Consider the following 7,804-nt stretch of genomic DNA (forward strand, 5'->3'; position numbering starts at 1 on the left):
ATCGCCGTCCTGAGAGCCCTGCCAGAGGCGTGGCTTCGCAGAGAATGAAACTGGGGTGTCCACGGTAGAGCCCAGCACAGTACGCTCTCCCTGTTTTCCCTACCTCCGGTGTTTTCAGCGCAAGCTTCGGAGACGTAGCCTGAGCTTCCCATGCCGGGCACGCCCCCTGCAGGTCTGGCCTGCAGCTCGGCGCTACGGATCCTGGACGCAGGGGTGCCCGGCTCTCCCCAGCGGTGCCTGTTAACGCCCTCTGCAGGACGGGCAGGCTCTCCAACGCTGACACGCGCCCTGGGTGGAGACCCGAACGCTGTCGCCATTTTCCCCGGGGCCCGAGGTAAATTTGCACCTCTGATGTGGCCAACGACCTGCGCCTCCGCTGACCCCGGGGAAGGGCCCGGTGCACTGGGCGTCCCCTGGGTCGCGGAGGTACAGGGAGAGGACAGCCGTCCCCTGGGTAGCGGAGGTACAGGGAGGGGACAGCGGATACCAGAGCGTCGCTGGGGAAGGCCGGGCCTTGCAATTCGCAGACCGGTGCGGGCCCTCTTCCCTGAGCTCCCGGGACACAGACATCCGGGCACACTGTGCTAGTTTCCGCGGGGTAGTTTTCGGTCTTCTCTTTTCCTTGCTTGGTTATTACTTTGAAACCGAAAAGGCAACCACAGCTATGCTGGATTTTTTTTTTTTTTTTTTTTTTGACGGAGTTTCGCTCTTGTCGCCCAGGCTGGAGTGCAGTGGCGCGATCTCGGCTGACTGCAACCTCCGCCTCCCGGGTTCAAGTGATTCTCCTGCCTCAGCCTCCTGAGTAGCTGGGGTTACAGGCGCCAGCCACCATGTCCAGCTAATTTTTTTTTTGTGTGTGTATTTTTTAGTAGAGACGGGGTTTCGCCATGTTGGGCAGACGAGTCTCGAACTCCTGACCTCAGGTGATCCGCCCGCCTCGGCCTCCCAAAGTGCTGGGATTACAGGCGTGAGCCACCGCGCCCGGCCGGACTTGACCATTTTTAAAATGTTATGAATGACACATTTAGAGACGTGTGTACGCACGTGTGTTCATATGTTCACATTTACCCTTGCCCCAGTTCCCTGCATTCCTACCTCTCCACCCTACCCCGCAGCTCCCACTAGGTATGTTCTAGAACAGATACAGGTTGCTAGCACCTTCCACTAGCTGTCCCCAACATCAGTTACAAATCTCCGCGAGGGACAAAAACATCTGTTCAGTCAGACTGGAGAAGTCAAGACTGCGGGTGCCGCACTGTGGGGATGCACAAATCCGGAGCCGAGTCAGAGAGAGCCCCTTGCCCCCTCCCGCTGCGGTCGGCTGTGGCAAAAGATTTTCGAGATAGCAGGTACTCTTGCAGAATGGCACCGCGAGGCCGCCCGAAACTCACACAGCAAGGGCGTCCAGCGGTTCCCCCGACCCTCACTCCACCCGCCCCCGACCTTTGATCTTTTTCTGCTCCCCTCAGCTCAGGGAGGAAACTTTCTCCTCAACTCCCTTTTTCCTTGCGAGAAAGCGGTTTGCACCTGCGCTGTTGTCCCGCAGCGCGCCTGCGGGGTGCAGGTGGAAGGGCGCGGCGCGGGAGAGCGGAGGCGCCGGGCTCGAGACTTCTGGCTCCGAAACCCCGCAAGCGAGGGCGTTTGAATAGTCTCCGCAAGGTAGACAGAGGGGAGGCGGAGCTGTCTTCAGTTACAAATAAATTTTGTATTGTTTATATTTTTGCTAGGTAGTACATGCACATGGAGAAAAGAAATTCAAGCAGGACAAAAGAGTGCACATGCAAGCAGGTATTTAAATATATCCTCTTGGGTGCTTAATTCATCTAAGTAGCGTGTGAGCTCTTGGATTTCTGTGTGCAGAGAGGTTCTTATAGATCTTCATACTCCCAGACCCAGACAGACAAGTTTCCTGAGTCATCCACATCGCTGACGATTTCTGACTTGGTGGTTTCTAATCGCACCTCCTCAGCAGTTCGCCCGGCGGTTCCCGGGGAGAACGGCGGCCTTCCCTGCCCGGTTCTAGGCGAGCGTAACCAGCTCTTTGTGACTTCCGAAGTGAGGGCTCCCGGTATCACTCACTATTGACTACCTTGATATCTAATGTGGTTGGAGGTATATGGAGGGGGGCTCATTTTTCTTTTCATTTCCCGATTCCATTCACAGTTAACGTTACTGATGGTTAATAAAATGTAGCTTGTGACTGTAATATCGGGACGGAGAGGTCCCAATAAATGTCAAAAGATATAAGACAAAAAAGTATCTTGCGACTGTACGCGGGACTGCATTGCTCCCAGTTTTGGCTATAGATGCACTAAAATAACCTGTTAACGCACACCAAAGTGCATCCTTATAATAACCTCCTCAATCATTTATTAAAAGTCGTGTCAAGCAGGCCGGTATAATTCATCTCTATGCAAATACATCAATGTCAGGCCATTAGTGTATTGCTCAGGTTTTTATTAAAGTGCATTCTTTTTAATTCAGCCCCGTAAAATACGAGCCCCATTGCTCAAGAATTATAGCAACTATTAGAGTAACATATGGGCAACATGCACTCAGAAAATAAAAACCAACAGATAAAGTGGCAGGGTCACATCGCAGGAGCAAACACTTAACAAAATGGCCGTGGGGTAATAGATTTTTCTCCCAAGGCCTTTGGCGAAAGGGTGCCATGGGCATTAACACCTAAGGAAAGGCAGAGCCTGGAAGTTACTCTGCAAGGAAAGGTAGAGCCTCGAAGTTACTCTGCGCTGTCTCAAACTCAGAACCAGCCAGGATTGGCATCTCTGGAGTTAGGAGAGGGGAAGCTTCCTGAGCTCCTCCATATTCGGCTACCATCTTTCTATAAAAGGATTTCAACATTCCCAGAGAAGGGGGTTCTGCTTTTTCTTAAAGCAAGAATCCCTTGAGAGATTTCGATGTAAGGTTTATGGCCCAAACGCTCCTCCCTCTCTGCTCTCCAGTCCCCCACCTCCTTCCTCATCTTGGCTAGCTCTCATTCCACACTTGCCTCACTGGGAGCCCCACCCACCTCTAGTACTTTCTGGGATCACCCTTCCCTCCCTGCCTCTGCAGGAAGGTTGAGAAGGGCCGTGGATGTGTAGGCAAATTTCCCTCTCATATGTGGAAGCCTGTGTAAAATCTTCCCATTGAAATCAATCCATAGCTAAAAATAAAACATATTTTACCTCCCAACTCAGAAGAAACTTAAATGCCCTCTGCCTGCACCCGTCACCTGGCACTGGCACTCGGGGCCGCCCAAGTTTCCCAGGTTAGAATGCATTGCTACAAATTTTGTCAAACCGGGGAAAACTCTAGCCTGATCTGAGAGGGATTTTGCTATTTTAGTTACTGAGGACAGAGTGGTGGCCAATGGGTGGTGCCCTGCAGCTCTTCAGCAGACGCCTAGGCTTGAGATGGAATGGGGAAGAGAGAGAGAGAGAGAGAGAAGAGAGCACGCACGAGCAAACTGGTTTGCAACAGCAGCTGACAAATCCATTGGAGAAGTCAGCAGCATCAAATTCAGTTTTTTATTTTTAATTGCCATTAGAACAATCAATTTTCAGAGGCTGGAAAATAAACCTCAAATCCAAAACACAACACAGCCTAGACAGAAAAATAGAGAGAAAAGTGGAAAAAATCCTAAGAACAATCTCCCAGATTTAATGAGAGAGTTGCCCACATCCTCATCACCCCAGGATGGTAATTGAGCAGATCTATTAACTTGTTACACTAGATTTGTTTAAAGAGACTATTACACAGTCATTTAATCAATTTGTTACACTGGAGGTCCTGACTTATGAGACACTTGCCTTATGATTCCTTAATGACTGAATTAATTTGTTTTAATAAAACCAACATTGTGTATAAGTACATTTCTAGAAATGTAATTTTGGAGACAGAACAGTCCAATGCTTCATCTGATTAGGTCCTTTCTATGGTTTATCAAAGTCTGTAGTTTCTGACATAGCTGCTTGTATGGAGTATTTTTCTTTTTTATAGCGCCATTAATTTAATATGGATCATTAGTTCTTTATACACATGCATGTTCTGACAAATGTACCCAATGAATAATGCAGCTAATGTGCTTAGGCCCAAATGCATCACATCATAAACAGAGACCTCTGCAAAAATAACAACAATGAAATGAAACACTACCTCCAGTCACCATGGTCATCATCAGGGTAGCATTCCAAGTTATATTTAAGTCTTGTTTTGTAGAGCAAGACATGTTCGGCCCTAGGATTATATCAACATAACCAACTGGGTCTAACTATGTAGTGAACACAAATAGATTTATGGAGAATTAAGGTTGCCTTGAGAGCAGATGCAGGACAAGAAAATTGGTTTTGCTCTTGACAGAAGCTGACGTGTGTGGAATAAAATGTAAATAAACAGAAAGTCCCCAAGAAAAGCGACTTGATGTTATTGATTATGTAAAATAATTAGGACATTACAAATGATAATGCACTACAGATTGTTGGCATGTATAGCTTGATTTTTTTTTGCAGAAGAAATGGTGTAGGCTCTGAAACACCACTTGAAGAATGGGCCATGATGTGGGACAATAAAAAATTAGTACTGGAGTGATTGGAATGATCAGCTGCTAACCAATAACTGATATAAATGATAACTGAATGAGCCCGCTACAGAGGTAAACATTTGAACTTAGAGGAATACAAGGAGGAGTGATGGCCCTACATGATCACTGGAGGCATAAAGTGGCTCTGCATAATGTGGGCAACTATGCACAGAAGCCAAATATTGACTAAATAGCTCAACAATTATTACAGGGGAGAGGGAGATGCTGGATATGTTTTCAATAAGGAGGTGCCTTATAAATCTTCCTTAACAATGTTGGGCAGGCAGGCATTTGAACTTGATTTTATTTTGAATAAAGACTCCAGACTGCACACATATTATCAGTATATTTGAATGCTTTCATGCTTGCCTTTTGCTGTCCCTTTCAAACAGAAATGGATGTGAAAGTTGATGAACAGAATTTGTAAATAAAAAGAGATGGCTACTTCTGCTGTATCAGAAGTAATAATTCTTATATAGCAATGAAAGTCAACTTACAATTATATGAATAGAAAGAAATCTGCTATACTAATAGTCTGAAAAAAGCTCACCAAGATTTCAATAAGAGGCACAAAAATCAGATGTAGTTGTATTTATTGGTTATGGCTAAAACAATGTAATGTTATTGTTAGTTGGGATTCTCTTTTGAAACTGATCTTCTAAACATGGTTCTGTTGATAAAATAGGCTGAGTCATTCACCCTAAAGTTTGTGGATAATGTGAAAGATGCCGTTAGAGTTTTGGTTTTTGAAGCATAAACATTTGTAAAACAAGAAAGAGTTTTAGAAATCATATAGTTCTCAGTTCTGACATTTTCACAAGCTACATTTATCTTTTCCATTTCACTATAGCTCAGTGATTTCTCTGCCTGAGACAGGAATGTTTATGATGATAAATCAGTGTTGTTCAATTAGATTCATCTTTACTTCATTTTAATGTTAGTTGGAAATGTATTTCTTTAGTTTATAAAAATGAATAATTTAATCACTTCCTGGTATAAAATAAGTGATGTGAGACTAAAAATCAATGCTGGATCCTTTTTCGAATTTTTTGATTGATTCTATATTCCTTATGTAATATCTTACCTTTTTGCTTTGACAAATGAATTTTATGCATTTCTTTCTATTTGTAAGCAGCTAGTGCAAAGTGTATTTGTTATTTATTACAAAGCAAATGATTTTGACCTTTAGCTCATTTCCAGATGTTATTTCTGACCATCCCAAAAAGCCTGTTTAAAGTCAACAACATTAAGCATTTGAGGTTATAAGACCAATTCAAGGTCATTTTAGTCCTGGCAAAAGGTTAATTAGATCACTGCATTAAAACAGGAATAGACTTTTACTCAACCTCATCTAAATAAGCATAGACAAGCTTACCTTACCTTTCAAAGTTTCCTTAGAGATTCTAGCTCATTTCTTAGAATGGCGAAGATAACTTTTTATAAATATAATTTTTAAATTATCCTTTACCAATTTTAATAATATTTGTCATTTGTTGGGAGCTTACTTTGTACCAGGCCACTATGTAACATATTTTTCATGATCTCATGTAATCCTCTCAGTAACCCTATGAAGTAGTTATTATTATTATGATCCTCATTTTAGAGATGAGGCTATTGATGCTCAAAGAGGGGACCGAGATTAACAGAGGTATTAATCTCGATGCAAACTCAGGCTCTAAGCTGTTGCACCATGCTTCTCCATAAAACATATTACGTACCATTTTAAAACTGCAAACTCTTTTTTATCTTGACTTGCAGCTGTCGCCTTTTATATAGTTTAACATGATAGAATCAGGGGGCCTAAGAAATGTGTATAGCTATTCTGGTTCTAAGAACAATGACATTTTGTACTTACCTCATACCACTCTTTAATAAACAAGTATTGAGTATGATGATAAATCAGTGTTGTTTAATTAAAACTGTCCCATAGTGTGTATGACAGTAAACACAACTGAATGTAAATGGTGTGCCTGATCTCCACAGTTAGGAAGTTCTCTTTTTGGTGATTAGGTGAGATGTAAGAACAGATCACAGGTTGCCTATTTGTGCTTGGGAAAAGTAACTTACTAAACAGTTTCTTTTGATTCCTGAAGAAAACAATTTGTACTCTCTAAGGGACAGTTTCTTATGGGACTCTGTCATTCCTAGAGAGAAACTTCTCTCCTAGTAAATTGACCAGTAGATTGTAATGACATCTTATGAGCTCATGTGGTGTTTGCAAACAAAATCCTGGTAAGATAACTTTGAGTGTAATTTTGGAATTGTTAGAAATTGTCAGATAAGCATCCTACTTTAGAGTTATTTTTTCCTGGTGACTGGGAGGATTTGTTATTCAGACTCCATGCCTCAGCACTGTATTTTTTTCTATTTGTTTCATCTGGTTGTTAACCTGCTTACTCTGTGTAGGCTGAAGTAAATCTTTTGAAGAAAAAAAAATACATATTCTGCTGGAGTCTTTATGTAGATTATTTTTCTGGTTGGCCTCTGAAATGAAACTTTCTGAGACTCTTCCAGGCCACAGATTTCAGGGAAATCTTCTCATAAGCCTATTTCTACTATCGAGATGCACAATATTAATTATATACTGTGGAAGATTCTTCAGTGGAATGAATCCAGGCTCAGAGGGCATTGTATGTTCTCTGTCCTGCCTTCCAAAACAGCCTGTCCTTCTTTGGGTTCCTGTGAGGCTGAACACCCTTTGGGACAGGGTTAAATACATAACATTTAAGAGGAGACAAGCAAGGTCAATTGATAAGCAACTTAACGTCAGGGCCTGCATAGCATTTTCTTTTCGAGTGACAAAACTAATATAATGAATATTCCCACCATTTAGATTCTGGAATTATGGTTTTCAACATAAAATTTAATTCTCATATACTAAATACGATAAAACTTAGAAACCTAGAATCCATTCTACAAGCTGCCGTATAAAAGTTATTGTTGGGCTGGTGCGGTGGCTCACGCCTGTAATCCCAGCACTTTGGGAGGCCGAGACGGGCGGATCACGAGGTCAAGAGATCGAGACCATCCTGGCTAAAATGGTGAAACTCCGTCTCTACTAAAAATACAAAAAATTAGCCGGGCGCCTGTAGTCCCAGCTACTCGGGAGGCTGAGGCAGGAGAATGGCGTGAACCCGGGAGGCGGAGCTTGCAGTGAGCCGAGATCGCGCCACTGCACTCCAGCCTGGGCTACAGAGCGAGACTCTGTCTCAAAAAAAAAAA

The 7,804-nt window shown here is 43.2% G+C and overlaps 1 long non-coding RNA gene across 1 annotated transcript; it reads left to right on the forward strand.

Moving 5' to 3' along the window:
- The first annotated feature begins 287 nt into the window (after positions 1–287).
- On the forward strand, positions 288–4,789 carry LOC134731633 (uncharacterized). Its single transcript, XR_010114070.1, has 3 exons — positions 288–334; positions 1,728–1,788; positions 4,512–4,789. It is a non-coding gene; the product is annotated as an uncharacterized lncRNA (long non-coding RNA).
- The last annotated feature ends 3,015 nt before the right edge of the window (positions 4,790–7,804 follow it).

The sequence above is a fragment of the Symphalangus syndactylus genome, chromosome 10 (genome assembly GCF_028878055.3).
Source record: "Symphalangus syndactylus isolate Jambi chromosome 10, NHGRI_mSymSyn1-v2.1_pri, whole genome shotgun sequence".
Lineage (NCBI taxonomy): Eukaryota > Metazoa > Chordata > Mammalia > Primates > Hylobatidae > Symphalangus > Symphalangus syndactylus.